This window comes from Schistocerca nitens, chromosome 3, assembly GCF_023898315.1.
Source record: "Schistocerca nitens isolate TAMUIC-IGC-003100 chromosome 3, iqSchNite1.1, whole genome shotgun sequence".
NCBI lineage: Eukaryota > Metazoa > Arthropoda > Insecta > Orthoptera > Acrididae > Schistocerca > Schistocerca nitens.
In genome coordinates this window covers 24,116,967-24,134,505 of record NC_064616.1, presented here as the reverse complement: position 1 = coordinate 24,134,505, position 17,539 = coordinate 24,116,967, and positions in this window count along the sequence as shown.

Genomic DNA, 17,539 nt, shown 5'->3' with positions numbered 1-17,539 from the left:
CATCGGAATTAAATACAAAAGGTACAATGCCGACTTAAGTACAAGAAGAGTGAATCTTCTAAGAGTTTGTGGTTTGAGTGGCTCCTAGGAGACCAGTATTAGATTCCGATGCACCAGTGTAGGTTTACTTTATTCCTTGGACTTTCACAGTAACCATGAAACACAGAAAACGCATCGGAATTGAATACAAAAGGCACAATGCCGACTTAAGTAAAAGAAGAGTGAATCTTCTAAGAGTTTGTGGTTTGAGCGGCTCCTGGGAGACCAGTATTAGATTCCGATTAACCAGTGCAGCTTTACTGTATCCCTTGGACCTTCACATTGACCATGACACACATAAATCGCATCGGAATTGAATACAAAAGGCACAATGCCGACTTAAGTACAAGAAGAGTGAATCTTCGAAGAGTTTGTGGTTTGAGCGGCTCCTGGGAGACCAGTATTAGATTCCGAGGCACCAGTGCAGGTTTACTGTATCCCTTGGACCTTCACAGTAACCATGAAACACAGAAATCGCATCGGAATTGAATACAAAAGGCACAATGCTGACTTAAGTACAAGAAGAGTGAATCTTCTAAGCGTTTGTGGTTTGAGCGGCTCCTGGGTGACCAGTATTAGATTCCGATGCACCAGTGCAGATTTACTGTATCCGTTGGACCTTCACATTGACCATGAAACACAGAAATCGCATCGGAATTGAATACAAAAGGCACAATGCCGACTTAAGTACAAGAAGAGTGAATCTTCTAAGAGTTTGTGGTTTGAGCGGCTCCTGGGAAACCAGTATTAGATTCCGATGCACCAGTGCAGGTTTACTGTATCCCTTGGACTTTCACATTAACCATGAAACACAGAAATCGCATCGGAATTGAATACAAAAGGCTCAATGCTGACTTAAGTACAAGAAGAGTGAATCTTCCAAGAGTTTGTGGTTTGAGCGGCTCCTGGGAAACCAGTATTAGATTCCGATGCACCAGTGCAGGTTTACTGTATCCCTTGGACCTTCACATTGACCATGAAAGACAGAAATCGCATCGGAATTGAATACAAAAGGCAGAATGCTGACTTAAGTACAAGAAGAGTGAATCTTCTAAGAGTTTGTGGTTTGAGCGGCTCCTGGGTAACCAGTATTAGATTCCGATGCACCAGTGCAGGTTTACTGTATCCCTTGGACCTTCACATTGACCATGAAACACAGAAATCGCATCGGAAATGCCGACTTAAGTACAAGAAGAGTGAACCTTCTAAGAGTTTGTGGTTTGAGCTGCTCCTAGGAGACCAGTATTAGATTCCGATGCACCAGTGTAGGTTTACTTTATTCCTTGGAACTTCACAGTAACCATGAAACACAGAAATCGCATCGGAATTGAATACAAAAGGCACAATGCCGACTTATGTACAAGAAGAGTGAATCTTCTAAGAGTTTGTGATTTGAGCGGCTCCTGGGTGACCAGTATTAGAGCCGGCCGCGGTGGTCTAGCGGTTCTGGCGCTGCAGTCCGGAACCGCGGGACTGCTACGGTCGCAGGTTCGAATCCTGCCTCGGGCATGGGTGTGTGTGATGTCCTTAGGTTAGTTAGGTTTAAGTAGTTCTAAGTTCTAGGGGACTTATGACCTAAGATGTTGAGTCCCATAGTGCTCAGAGCCATTTGAACCATTTGAACCAGTATTAGATTCCGATGCACAAGTGCAGGTTTACTGTATCCCTTGGACCTTCACATTGACCATGAAACACAGAAATCGCATCGTAGTTGAATACAAAAGGCACAATGCCGACTTAAGTACAAGAAGAGTAAATCTTCTAAGAATTTGAGGTTAGAGCGGCTCCTGGGAAACCAGTATTAGATTCCGATGCACCAGTGCAGGTTTACTGTATCCCTTGGACCTTCACATTGACCATGAAACACAGAAATCGCATCGGAATTGAATACAAAAGGTACAATGCCGACTTAAGTACAAGAAGAGTGAATCTTCTAAGAGTTTGTGGTTTGAGTGGCTCCTAGGAGACCAGTATTAGATTCCGATGCACCAGAGTAGGTTTACTTTATTCCTTGGACTTTCACAGTAACCATGAAACACAGAAAACGCATCGGAATTGAATACAAAAGGCACAATGCCGACTTAAGTAAAAGAAGAGTGAATCTTCTAAGAGTTTGTGGTTTGAGCGGCTCCTGGGAGACCAGTATTAGATTCCGATTAACCAGTGCAGCTTTACTGTATCCCTTGGACCTTCACATTGACCATGACACACATAAATCGCATCGGAATTGAATACAAAAGGCACAATGCCGACTTAAGTACAAGAAGAGTGAATCTTCGAAGAGTTTGTGGTTTGAGCGGCTCCTGGGAGACCAGTATTAGATTCCGAGGCACCAGTGCAGGTTTACTGTATCCCTTGGACCTTCACAGTAACCATGAAACACAGAAATCGCATCGGAATTGAATACAAAAGGCACAATGCTGACTTAAGTACAAGAAGAGTGAATCTTCTAAGAGTTTGTGGTTTGAGCGGCTCCTGGGTGACCAGTATTAGATTCCGATGCACCAGTGCAGATTTACTGTATGCGTTGGACCTTCACATTGACCATGAAACACAGAAATCGCATCGGAATTGAATACAAAAGGCACAATGCCGACTTAAGTACAAGAAGAGTGAATCTTCTAAGAGTTTGTGGTTTGAGCGGCTCCTGGGAAACCAGTATTAGATTCCGATGCACCAGTGCAGGTTTACTGTATCCCTTGGACTTTCACATTAACCATGAAACACAGAAATCGCATCGGAATTGAATACAAAAGGCTCAATGCTGACTTAAGTACAAGAAGAGTGAATCTTCCAAGAGTTTGTGGTTTGAGCGGCTCCTGGGAATCCAGTATTAGATTCCGATGCACCAGTGAAGGTTTACTGTATCCCTTGGACCTTCACATTGACCATGAAAGACAGAAATCGCATCGGAATTGAATACAAAAGGCAGAATGCTGACTTAAGTACAAGAAGAGTGAATCTTCGAAGAGTTTGTGATTTGAGCGCCTCCTGGGTAACCAGTATTAGATTCCGATGCACCAGTGGAGGTTTACTGTACCCCTTGGACCGTCACATTGACCATGAAACACAGAAATCGCATCGGAATTGAATACAAAAGGCACAATGCCGACTTAAGTACAAGAAGAGTGAATCTTCGAAGAGTTTGTGGTTTGAGCGGCACCTAGGAGACCAGTATTAGATTCCGATGCACCAGTGTAGGTTTACTTTATTCCTTGGACCTTCACATTGACCTAAAAAACACAGAAATCGCATCGGAATTGAATGCAAAAGGCACAATGCTGACTTAAGTACATGAAGAGTGAATCTTCTAAGAGTTTGTGGTTTGAGCGGCTCCTGGGAGACCAGTATTAGATTCCGATGCACCAGGGCAGGTTAACTGTATCCCTTGGACCTTCACATTGACCATGAAACACAGAAATCGCATCGGAATTGAATACAAAAGGGACAATGCCGACTTAACTACAAGAAGAGTGAATCTTCTAAGAGTTTGTGGTGTGAGCGGCTCCTGGGTGACCAGTATTAGATTCCGGTGCACCAGTGCAGGTTTACTGTTTCCCTTGGACCTTCACATTGACCATGAAACACAGAAATCGCATCGGAATTGAATACAAAAGATACAATGCCGACTTAAGTACAAGAAGAGTGAATCTTCTAAGAGTTTGTGGTTTGAGCGGCTCCTGGGTGACAAGTATTAGATTCCGATGCACCAGTGCAGGTTTACTGTATCCCTTGGACCTTCACATTGACCATGAATAACAGAAATCGCATCGGAATTGAATACAAAAGGCACAATGCCGACTTAAGTACAAGAAGAGTGAATCTTCTAAGAGTTTGTGGTTTGAGCGGCTCCTGGGTAACCAGTATTAGATTCCGATGCACCAGTGCAGGTTTACTGTATCCCTTGGACCTTCACATTGACCATGAAACACAGAAATCGCATCGGAAATGCCGACTTAAGTACAAGAAGAGTGAACCTTCTAAGAGTTTGTGGTTTGAGCGGCTCCTAGGAGACCAGTATTAGATTCCGATGCACCAGTGTAGGTTTACTTTATTCCTTGGAACTTCACAGTAACCATGAAACACAGAAATCGCATCGGAATTGAATACAAAAGGCACAATGCCGACTTATGTACAAGAAGAGTGAATCTTCTAAGAGTTTGTGATTTGAGCGGCTCCTGGGTGACCAGTATTAGATTCCGATGCACCAGTGCAGGATTACTGTATCCCTTGGACCTTCACATTGACCATGAAACACAGAAATCGCATCGTAATTGAATACAAAAGGCACAATGCCGACTTAAGTACAAGAAGAGTAAATCTTCTAAGAATTTGAGGTTAGAGCGGCTCCTGGGAAACCAGTATTAGATTCCGATGCACCAGTGCAGGTTTACTGTATCCCTTGGACCTTCACATTGACCATGAAACACAGAAATCGCATCGGAATTGAATACAAAAGGTACAATGCCGACTTAAGTACAAGAAGAGTGAATCTTCTAAGAGTTTGTGGTTTGAGCGGCTCCTAGGAGACCAGTATTAGATTCCTGATGCACCAGTGTAGGTTTACTTTATTCCTTGGACTTTCACAGTAACCATGAAACACAGAAATCGCATCGGAATTGAATACAAAAGGCACAATGCCGTCTTAAGTAAAAGAAGAGTGAATCTTCTAAGAGTTTGTGGTTTGAGCGGCTCCTGGGAGACCAGTATTAGATTCCGATTAACCAGTGCAGCTTTACTGTATCCCTTGGACCTTCACATTGACCATGACACACATAAATCGCATCGGAATTGAATACAAAAGGCACAATGCCGACTTAAGTACAAGAAGAGTGAATCTTCGAAGAGTTTGTGGTTTGAGCGGCTCCTGGGAGACCAGTATTAGATTCCGATGCACCAGTGCAGGTTTACTGTATCCCTTGGACCTTCACATTGACCATGAAACACAGAAATCTCATCGGAATTGAATACAAAAGGCACAATGCCGACTTAAGTACAAGAAGAGTGAATCTTCTAAGAGTTTGTGGTTTGAGCGGCTCCTGGGAGACCAGTATTAGATTCCGAGGCACCAGTGCAGGTTTACTGTATCCCTTGGACCTTCACAGTAACCATGAAACACAGAAATCGCATCGGAATTGAATACAAAACGCACAATGCTGACTTAAGTACAAGAAGAGTGAATCTTCTAAGAGTTTGTGGTTTGAGCGGCTCCTGGGTGACCAGTATTAGATTCCGATGCACCAGTGCAGGTTTACTGTATCCGTTGGACCTTCACATTGACCATGAAACACAGAAATCGCATCGGAATTGAATACAAAAGGCACAATGCCGACTTAAGTACAAGAAGAGTGAATCTTCTAAGAGTTTGTGGTTTGAGCGGCTCCTGGGAAACCAGTATTAGATTCCGATGCACCAGTGCAGGTTTACTGTATCCCTTGGACTTTCACCTTAACCATGAAATACAGAAATCGCATCGGAATTGAATACAAAAGGCACAATGCTGACTTAAGTACAACAAGAGTGAATCTTCCAACAGTTTGTGGTTTGAGCGGCTCCTGGGAAACCAGTATTAGATTCCGATGCACCAGTGCAGGTTTACTGTATCCCTTGGACCTTCACATTGACCATGAAAGACAGAAATCGCATCGGAATTGAATACAAAAGGCAGAATGCTGACATAAGTACAAGAAGAGTGAATCTTCGAAGAGTTTGTGGTTTGAGCGCCTCCTGGGTAACCAGTATTAGATTCCGATGCACCAGTGGAGGTTTACTGTACCCCTTGGACCGTCACATTGACCATGAAACACAGAAATCGCATCGGAATTGAATACAAAAGGCACAATGCCGACTTAAGTACAAGAAGAGTGAATCTTCGAAGAGTTTGTGGTTTGAGCGGCTCCTAGGAGATCAGTATTAGATTCCGATGCACCAGTGTAGGTTTACTTTATTCCTTGGACCTTCACAGTAACCATGAAACACAGAAATCGCATCGGAATTGAATACAAAAGGCACAATGCCGACTTAAGTAAAAGAAGAGTGAATCTTCTAAGAGTTTGTGGTTTGAGCGGCTCCTGGGGGACCAGTATTAGATTACGATGCACCAGTGCAGGTTTACTGTATCCCTTGGACCTTCACAGTAACCATGAAACACAGAAATCGCATCGGAATTGAATACAAAAGGCACAATGCCGACTTAAGTACAAGAAGAGTGAATCTTCTAAGAGTTTGTGGTTTGAGCGGCTCCTGGGAGACCAGTATTAGATTCCGATGCACCAGTGCAGGTTTACTGTATCCCTTGGACCTTCACAGTAACCATGAAACACAGAAATCGCATCGGAATTGAATACAAAACGCACAATGCCGACTTAAGTACAAGAAGAGTGAATCTTCTAAGAGTTTGTGGTTTGAGCGGCTCCTGGGTGACAAGTATTAGATTCCGATGCACCAGTGCGGGTTTACTGTATCCCTTGGACCTTCACATTGACCATGAAACACAGAAATCGCATAAGAATTGAATACAAAAGGCACAATGCCGACTTAAGTACAAGAAGAGTGAATCTTCTAAGAGTTTGAGGTTAGAGCGGCTCCTGGGAAACCAGTATTAGATTCCGATGCACCAGTGCAGGTTTACTGTATCCCTTGGACCTTCACATTGACCATGAAACACAGAAATCGCATCGGAATTGAACACAAAAGACACAATGCCTACTTATGTACAAGAAGAGTGAATCTTCTAAGAGTTTGTGGTTTGAGCGGCTCCTGGGTGACCAGTATTAGATGCTGATGCACAAGTGCAGGTTTTCTGTATCCCTTGGACTTTCACATTGACCATGACACACAGAAATCGCATCGGAATTGAATACAAATGGCACAATGCCCACTTAAGTACAAGAAGAGTGAATCTTCTAAGAGTTTGTGGTTTGAGCGGCACCTGGGGGACGAGTATTAGATTCCGATGCACCAGTGCGGGTTTACCGTATCCCTTGGACCTTCACATTGACCATGAAACACAGAAATCGCATCGGAATTGAATACAAAAGGCACAATGACAACTTAAGTATAAGAAGAGTGAATCTTCTAAGAGTTTGTGGTTTGAGCGGCTCCTGGGTGACAAGTTTTAGATTCCGATGCACCTGTGCAGGTTTACTGTATCCCTTGGACCTTCACATTGACCATGAAACACAGAAATCGCCTCGGAATGGAATACAAAAGGCACAATGCCGACTTAACTACAAGAAGAGTGAATCTTCTAAGAGTTTGTGGTGTGAAAGGCTCCTGGGTGACCAGTATTAGATTCCGGTGCACCAGTGCAGGTTTACTGTATCCCTTGGACCTTCACATTGACCATGAAACACAGAAATCGCATCGGAATTGAATACAAAAGATACAATGCCGACTTAAGTACAAGAAGAGTGAATCTTCTAAGAGTTTGTGGTTTGAGCGGCTCCTGGGTGACAAGTATTAGATTCCGATGCACCAGTGCAGGTTTACTGTATCCCTTCTACCTTCACATTGACCATGAATAACAGAAATCGCATCGGAATTGAATACAAAAGGCACAATGCCGACTTAAGTACAAGAAGAGTGAATCTACTAAGAGTTTGTGGTTTGAGCGGCTCCTGGGTAACCAGTATTGGATTCCGATGCACCAGTGCAGGTTTACTGTATCCCTTGGACCTTCACATTGAACATGAAACACAGAAATCGCATCGGATATGCCGACTTAAGTACAAGAAGAGTGAATCTTCTAAGAGTTTGTGGTTTGAGCGGCTCCTAGGAGACCAGTATTAGATTCCGATGCACCAGTGTAGGTTTACTTTATTCCTTGGAACTTCACAGTAACCATGAAACACAGAAATCGCATCGGAATTGAATACAAAAGGCACAATGCCGACTTATGTACAAGAAGAGTGAATCTTCTAAGAGTTTGTGATTTGAGCGGCTCCTGGGTGACCAGTATTAGATTCCGATGCACCAGTGCAGGTTTACTGTATCCCTTGGACCTTCACATTGACCATGAAACACAGAAATCGCATCGTAATTGAATACAAAAGACACAATGCCGACTTAAGTACAAGAAGAGTAAATCTTCTAAGAATTTGAGGTTAGAGCGGCTCCTGGGAAACCAGTATTAGATTCCGATGCACCAGTGCAGGTTTACTGTATCCCTTGGACCTTCACATTGACCATGAAACACAGAAATCGCATCGGAATTGAATACAAAAGGTACAATGCCGACTTAAGTACAAGAAGAGTGAATCTTCTAAGAGTTTGTGGTTTGAGCGGCTCCTGGGTGACAAGTATTAGATTCCGATGCACCAGTGCAGGTTTACTGTATCCCTTGGACCTTCACATTGACCATGAATAACAGAAATCGCATCGGAATTGAATACAAAAGGCACAATGCCGACTTAAGTACAAGAAGAGTGAATCTTCTAAGAGTTTGTGGTTTGAGCGGCTCCTGGGTAACCAGTATTAGATTCCGATGCACCAGTGCAGGTTTACTGTATCCCTTGGACCTTCACAATGACCATGAAACACAGAAATCGCATCGGAAATGCCGACTTAAGTACAAGAAGAGTGAATCTTCTAAGAGTTTGTGGTTTGAGCGGCTCCTAGGAGACCAGTATTAGATTCCGATGCACCAGTGTAGGTTTACTTTATTCCTTGGAACTTCACAGTAACCATGAAACACAGAAATCGCATCGGAATTGAATACAAAAGGCACAATGCCGACTTATGTACAAGAAGAGTGAATCTTCTAAGAGTTTGTGATTTGAGCGGCTCCTGGGTGACCAGTATTAGATTCCGATGCACCAGTGCAGGTTCACTGTATCCCTTGGACCTTCACATTGACCATGAAACACAGAAATCGCATCGTAATTGAATACAAAAGACACAATGCCGACTTAAGTACAAGAAGAGTAAATCTTCTAAGAATTTGAGGTTAGAGCGGCTCCTGGGAAACCAGTATTAGATTCCGATGCACCAGTGCAGGTTTACTGTATCCCTTGGACCTTCACATTGACCATGAAACACAGAAATCGCATCGGAATTGAATACAAAAGGTACAATGCCGACTTAAGTACAAGAAGAGTGAATCTTCTAAGAGTTTGTGGTTTGAGCGGCTCCTAGGAGACCAGTATTAGATTCCGATGCACCAGTGTAGGTTTACTTTATTCCTTGGACTTTCACAGTAACCATGAAACACAGAAATCGCATCGGAATTGAATACAAAAGGCACAATGCCGACTTAAGTAAAAGAAGAGTGAATCTTCTAAGAGTTTGTGGTTTGAGAGGCTCCTGGGAGACCAGTATTGGATTCCGATGCACCAGTGCAGGTTTACTGTGTCCCTTGGACCTTCACAGTAACCATGAAACACAGAAATCGCATCGGAATTGAATACAAAAGGCACAATGCCGACTTAAGTACAAGAAGAGTGAATCTTCTAAGTGTTTGTGGTTTGAGCGGCTCCTGGGAGACCAGCATTAGATTCCGATGCACCAACGCAGGTTTACTGTATCCCTTGGACCTTCACAGTAACCATGAAACACAGAAATCGCATCGGAATTGAATACAAAAGGCACAATGCCGACTTAAGTACAAGAAGAGTGAATCTTCTAAGAGTTTGTGGTATGAGCGGCTCCTGGGTAACCAGTATAGATTCCGATGCACCAGTCCAGGTTTACTGTATCCCTTGGACCTTCACATTGACCATGAAACACAGAAATCGCAACGGAATTGAATACAAAAGATACAATGCCGACTTAAGTACAAGAAGAGTGAATCTTCTAAGAGTTTGTGGTTTGAGCGGCTCCTGCGTGACAAGTATTAGATTGCGATGCACCAGTGCAGGTTTACTGAATTCCTTGGACCTTCACATTGACCATGAAACACAGAAATCGCATCGGAATTGAATACAAAAGGCACAATGCCGACTTAAGTACAAGAAGAGTGAATCTTCTAAGAGTTAGTGGTTTGAGCGGCTCCTGGGAGACCAGTATTAGATTCCGATGCACCAGTGCAGGTTTACTGTATCCCTTGGACCTTCACATTGACCATGAAACACAGAAATCGCATCGGAATTGAATACAAAATTCACAATGCCGACTTAAGTACAAGAAGAGTGAATTTTCTAAGAGTATGTGGTTTGAGCGGCTCCTGGGTAACCAGTATTAGATTCCGATGCACCAGTGCAGGTTTACTGTATCCCTTGGACCTTCACATTGACCATGAAACACAGAAATCGCATCGGAATTGAATACAAAAGGCACAATGCCGACTTAACTACAAGAAGAGTGAATCTTCTAAGAGTTTGTGGTGTGAGCGGCTCCTGGGTGACCAGTATTAGATTCCGGTGCACCAGTGCAGGTTTACTGTATCCCTTGGACCTTCACATTGACCATGAAACACAGAAATCGCATCGGAATTGAATACAAAAGATACAATGCCGCCTTAAGTACAAGAAGAGTGAATCTTCTAAGAGTTTGTGGTTTGAGCGGCTCCTGGGTGACAAGTATTAGATTCCGATGCACCAGTGCAGGTTTACTGTATCCCTTGGACCTTCACATTGACCATGAAACACAGAAATCGCATCGGAATTGAATACAAAAGGCACAATGCCGACTTAAGTACAAGAAGAGTGAATCTTCTAAGAGTTTGTGGTTTGTGCGGCTCCTGGGAGACCAGTATTAGATTCCGAAGCACCAATGCAGTTTTACTGTATCCCTTGGACCTTCACAGTAACCATGAAACACAGAAATCGCATCGGAATTGAATACAAAAGGCACAATGCCGACTTAAGTACAAGAAGAGTGAATCTTCTAAGAGTTTGTGGTTTGAGCGGCTCCTGGGTAACCAGTATAGGTTCCGATGCACCAGTGCAGGTTTACTGTATCCCTTGGACCTTCACATTGACCATGAAACACAGAAATCGCAATGGAATTGAATACAAAAGGTACAATGCCGACTTAAGTACAAGAAGAGTGAATCTTCTAAGAGTTTGTGGTTTGAGCGGCTCCTGCGTGACAAGTATTAGATTCCGATGCACCAGTGCAGGTTTACTGTATCCCTTGGACCTTCACATTGACCATGAAAGACAGAAATCGCATCGGAATTGAATACAAAAGGCACAATGCCGACTTAAGTACAAGAAGAGTGAATCTTCTAAGAGTTTGTGGTTTGAGCGGCTCCTGGGAGACCAGTATTAGTTTCCGATGCACCAGTGCAGGTTTACTGTATCCCTTGGACCTTCACATTGACCATGAAACACAGAAATCGCATCGGAATTGAATACAAAAGGCACAATGCCGACTTAAGTACAAGAAGAGTGAATCTTCTAAGAGTTTGTGGTTTGAGCGGCTCCTGGGTAACCAGTATTAGATTCCGATGCACCAGAGCAGGTTTACTGTATCCCTTGGACCTTCACATTGACCATGAAACACAGAAATCGCATCGGAATTGAATACAAAAGGCACAATGCCGACTTAACTACAAGAAGAGTGAATCTTCTAAGAGTTTGTGGTGTGAGTGGCTCCTGGGTGACCAGTATTAGATTCCGGTTCACCAGTGCAGGTTTACTGTATCCCTTGGACCTTCACATTGACCATGAAACACAGAAATCGCATCGGAATTGAATACAAAAGGTACAATGCCGACTTAAGTACAAGAAGAGTGAATCTTCTAAGAGTTTGTGGTTTGAGCGGCTCCTAGGACACCAGTATTATATTCCGATGCACCAGTGTAGGTTTACTTTATTCCGTGGACTTTCACAGTAACCATGAAACACAGAAATCGCATCGGAATTGAATACAAAAGGCACAATGCCGACTTAAGTACAAGAAGAGTGAATCTTCTAAGAGTTTGTGGTTTGAGCGGCTCCTGGGAGACCAGTATTAGATTCCGATGCACCAGTGCAGGTTTACTGTATCCCTTGGACCTTCACAGTAACCATGAAACACAGAAATCGCATCGGAATTGAATACAAAAGGCACAATGCCGACTTAAGTACAAGAAGAGTGAATCTTCTAAGTGTTTGTGGTTTGAGCGGCTCCTGGGAGACCAGCATTAGATTCCGATGCACCAACGCAGGTTTACTGTATCCCTTGGACCTTCACAGTAACCATGAAACACAGAAATCGCATCGGAATTGAATACAAAAGGCACAATGCCGACTTAAGTACAAGAAGAGTGAATCTTCTAAGAGTTTGTGGTATGAGCGGCTCCTGGGTAACCAGTATAGATTCCGATGCACCAGTGCAGGTTTACTGTATCCCTTGGACCTTCACATTGACCATGAAACACAGAAATCGCATCGGAATTGAATACAAAAGATACAATGCCGACTTAAGTACAAGTAGAGTGAATCTTCTAAGAGTTTGTGGTTTGAGCGGCTCCTGGGTGACAAGTATTAGATTCCGATGCACCAGTGCAGGTTTACTGTATCCCTTGGACCTTCACATTGACCATGAAAGGCAGAAATCGCATCGGAATTGAATACAAAAGGCACAATGCCGACTTAACTACAAGAAGAGTGAATCTTCTAAGAGTTTGTGGTTTGTGCGGCTCCTGGGCGACCAGTATTAGATTCCGATGCACCAATGCAGGTTTAAAGTATCCCTTGGACCTTCACAGTAACCATGAAACACAGAAATCGCATCGGAATTGAATACAAAAGGCACAATGCCGACTTAAGTACAAGAAGAGTGAATCTTCTAAGAGTTTGTGGTTTCAGCGGCTCCTGGGTAACCAGTATAGGTTCCGATGCACCAGTGCAGGTTTACTGTATCCCTTGGACCTTCACATTGACCATAAAACACAGAAATCGCAACGGAATTGAATACAAAAGGCACAATGCCGACTTAAGTACAAGAAGAGTGAATCTTCTAAGAGTTTGTGGTTTGAGCGGCTCCTGCGTGACAAGTATTAGATTCCGATGCACCAGTGCAGGTTTACTGTATCCCTTGGACCTTCACATTGACCATGAAAGACAGATATCGCATCGGAATTGAATACAAAAGGCACAATGCCGACTTAAGTACAAGAAGAATGAATCTTCTAAGAGTTAGTGGTTTGAGCGGCTCCTGGGAGACCAGTATTAGATTCCGATGCACCAGTGCAGGTTTACTGTATCCCTTGGACCTTCTCATTGACCATGAAACACAGAAATCGCATCGGAATTGAATACAAAAGGCACAATGCCGACTTAAGTACAAGAAGAGTGAATCTTCTAAGAGTTTGTGGTTTGAGCGGCTCCTGGGTAACCAGTATTAGATTCCGATGCACCAGTGCAGGTTTACTGTATCCCTTGGACCTTCACATTGACCATGAAACACAGATATCGCATCGGAATTGAATACAAAAGGCACAATGCCGACTTAACTACAAGAAGAGTGAATCTTCTAAGAGTTTGTGGTGTGAGCGGCTCCTGGGTGACCAGTATTAGATTCCGGTGCACCAGTGCAGGTTTACTGTATCCCTTGGACCTTCACATTGACCATGAAACACAGAAATCGCATCGGAATTGAATACAAAAGATACAATGCCGACTTAAGTACAAGAAGAGTGAATCTTCTAAGAGTTTGTGGTTTGAGCGGCTCCTGGGTGACAAGTATTAGATTCCGATGCACCAGTGCAGGTTTACTGTATCCCTTGGACCTTCACATTGACCATGTATAACAGAAATCGCATCGGAATTGAATACAAAAGGCACAATGCCGACTTAAGTACAAGAAGAGTGAATCTTCTAAGAGTTTGTGGTTTGTGTGGCTCCTGGGAGACCAGTATTAGATTCCGATGCACCAATGCAGGTTTACTGTATCCCTTGGACCTTCACAGTAACCATGAAACACAGAAATCGCATCGGAATTGAATACAAAAGGCACAATGCCGACTTAAGTACATGAAGAGTGAATCTTCTAAGAGTTTGTGGTTTGAGCGGCTCCTGGGTAACCAGTATAGGTTCCGATGCACCAGTGCAGGTTTACTGTATCCCTTGGACCTTCACATTGACCATGAAACACAGAAATCGCAACGGAATTGAATACAAAAGGTACAATGCCGACTTAAGTACAAGGAGATTGAATCTTCTAAGAGTTTGTGGTTTGAGCGGCTCTTGCGTGACAAGTATTAGATTCCGATGCACCAGTGCAGGTTTACTGTATCACTTGGACCTTCACATTGACCATGAAAGACAGAAATCGCATCGGAATTGAATACAAAAGGCACAATGCCGACTTAAGTACAAGAAGAGTGAATCTTCTAAGAGTTTGTGGTTTGAGCGGCTCCTGGGAGACCAGTATTAGATTCCGATGCACCAGTGCAGGTTTACTGTATCCCTTGGACCTTCACATTGACCATGAAACACAGAAATCGCATCGGAATTGAATACAAAAGGCACAATGCCGACTTAAGTACAAGAAGAGTGAATCTTCTAAGAGTTTGTGGTTTGAGCGGCTCCTGGGTAACCAGTATTAGATTCCGATGCACCAGTGCAGGTTTACTGTATCCCTTGGACCTTCACATTGACCATGAAACACAGAAATCGCATCGGAATTGAATACAAAAGGCACAATGCCGACTTAACTACAAGAAGAGTGAATATTCTAAGAGTTTGTGGTGTGAGTGGCTCCTGGGTGACCAGTATTAGATTCCGGTGCACCAGTGCAGGTTTACTGTATCCCTTGGACCTTCACATTGACCATGAAACACAGAAATCGCATCGGAATTGAATACAAAAGATACAATGCCGACTTAAGTACAAGAAGAGTGAATCTTCTAAGAGTTTGTGGTTTGAGCGGCTCCTGGGTGACAAGTATTAGGTTCCGATGCACCAGTGCATGTTTACTGTATCCCTTGGACCTTCACATTGACCATGATTAACAGAAATCGCATCGGAATTGAATACAAAAGGCACAATGCCGACTTAAGTACAAGAAGAGTGAATCTTCTAAGAGTTTGTGGTTTGAGCGGCTCCTGGGTAACCAGTATTAGATTCCGATGCACCAGTGGAGGTTTACTGTATCCCTTGGACCTTCACATTGACCATGAAACACAGAAATCGCATCGGAAATGACGTCTTAAGTACAAGAAGAGTGAATCTTCTAAGAGTTTGTGGTTTGAGCGGCTCCTAGGAGACCAGTATTAGATTCCGATGCACCAGCGTAGGTTTACTTTATTCCTTGGAACTTCTCAGTAACCATGAAACACAGAAATCGCATCGGAATTGAATACAAAAGGCACAATGCCGACTTATGTACAAGAAGAGTGAATCTTCTAAGAGTTTGTGATTTGAGCGGCTCCTGGGTGACCAGTATTAGATTCCGATGCACCAGTGCAGGTTTACTGTATCCCTTGGACCTTCACATTGACCATGAAACACAGAAATCGCATCGTAATTGAATACAAAAGGCACAATGCCGACTTAAGTACAAGAAGAGTAAATCTTCTAAGAATTTGAGGTTAGAGCGGCTCCTGGGAAACCAGTATTAGATTCCGATGCACCAGTGCAGGTTTACTGTATCCCTTGGACCTTCACATTGACCATGAGACACAGAAATCGCATCGGAATTGAATACAAAAGGTACAATGCCGACTTAAGTACAAGAAGAGTGAATCTTCTAAGAGTTTGTGGTTTGAGCGGCTCCTAGGAGACCAGTATTAGATTCCGATGCACCAGTGTAGGTTTACTTTATTCCTTGGACTTTCACAGTAACCATGAAACACAGAAATCGCATCGGAATTGAATACAAAAGGCACAATGCCGACTTAAGTAAAAGAAGAGTGTATCTTCTAAGAGTTTGTGGTTTGAGCGGCGCCTGGGAGACCTGTATGAGATTCCGATGCACCAGTGCAGGTTTACTGTATCCCTTGGACCTTCACAGTAACCATGAAACACAGAAATCGCATCGGAATTGAATACAAAAGGCACAATGCCGCCTTAAGTAGAAGAAGAGTGAATCTTCTAAGAGTTTGTGGTATGAGCGGCTCCTGGGTGACAAGTATTAGATTCCGATGCACCAGTGCAGGTTTACTGTATCCCTTGGACCTTCACATTGACCATGAAAGACAGAAATCGCATCGGAATTGAATAGAAAAGGCACAATGCCGACTTAAGTACAAGAAGAGTGAATCTATTAAGAGTTTGTGGTTTGTGCGGCTCCTGGGAGACCAGTATTAGATTCCGATGCACCAATGCAGGTTTACTGTATCCCTTGGACCTTCACAGTAACCATGAAACACAGAAATCGCATCGGAATTGAATACAAAAGGCACAATGCCGACTTAAGTACAAGAAGAGTGAATCTTCTAAGAGTTTGTGGTTTCAGCGGCTCCTGGGTAACCAGTATAGGTTCCGATGCACAAGTGCAGGTTTACTGTATCCCTTGGACCTTCACATTGACCATGAAACACAGAAATCGCAACGGAATTGAATACAAAAGACACAATGCCGACTTAAGTACAAGAAGAGTGAATCTTCTAAGAGTTTGTGGTTTGAGCGGCTCCTGCGTGACAAGTATTAGATTCCGGTGCACCAGTACAGGTTTACTGTATTCCTTGGACCTTCACATTGACCATGAAAGACAGAGATCGCATCGGAATTGAGTACAAAAGGCACAATGCCGACTTAAGTACAAGAAGAGTGAATCTTCTAAGAGTTTGTGGTTTGAGCGGCTCCTGGGAGACCAGTATTAGATTCCGATGCACCAGTGCAGGTTTACTGTATCCCTTGGACCTTCACATTGACCATGAAACACAGAAATCGCATCGGAATTGAATACAAAAGGCACAATGCCGACTTAAGTACAAGAAGAGTTAATCTTCTAAGAGTTTGTGGTTTGAGCGGCTCCTGGGTAACCAGTATTAGATTCCGATGCACCAGTGCAGGTTTACTATATCCCTTGGACCTTCACATTGACCATGTAAAACAGAAATCGCATCGGAATAGAATACAAAAGGCACAATGCCGACTTAAGTACAAGAAGAGTGAATCTTCGAAGAGTTTGTGGTTTGAGTGGCTCCTAGGAGACCAGTATTAGATTCCGATGCACCAGTGTAGGTTTACTTTATTCCTTGGACCTTCACAGTAACCATGAAACAGAGAAATCGATTCGGAATTGAATACAAAAGGCACAATGCCGACTTAAGTACAAGAAGAGTGAATCTTCTAAGAGTTTGTGGTTTGAGCGGCTCCTGGGTGACCAGTATTAGACTCCGATGCACCAGTGCGGGTTTACTGTATCCCTTGGACCTTCACATTGACCATGAAACACAGAAATCGCATCGGAATTGAATACAAAAGATACAATACCGACTTAAGTACAAGAAGAGTGAATCTTCTAAGAGTTTGTGGTTTGAGCGGCTCCTGGGTGACAAGTATTAGATTCCGATGCACCAGTGCAGGTTTACTGTATCCCTTGGACCTTCACATTGACCATGAAACACAGAAATCGCATCGGAATTGGATACAAAAGGCACAATGCCGACTTAAGTACAAGAAGA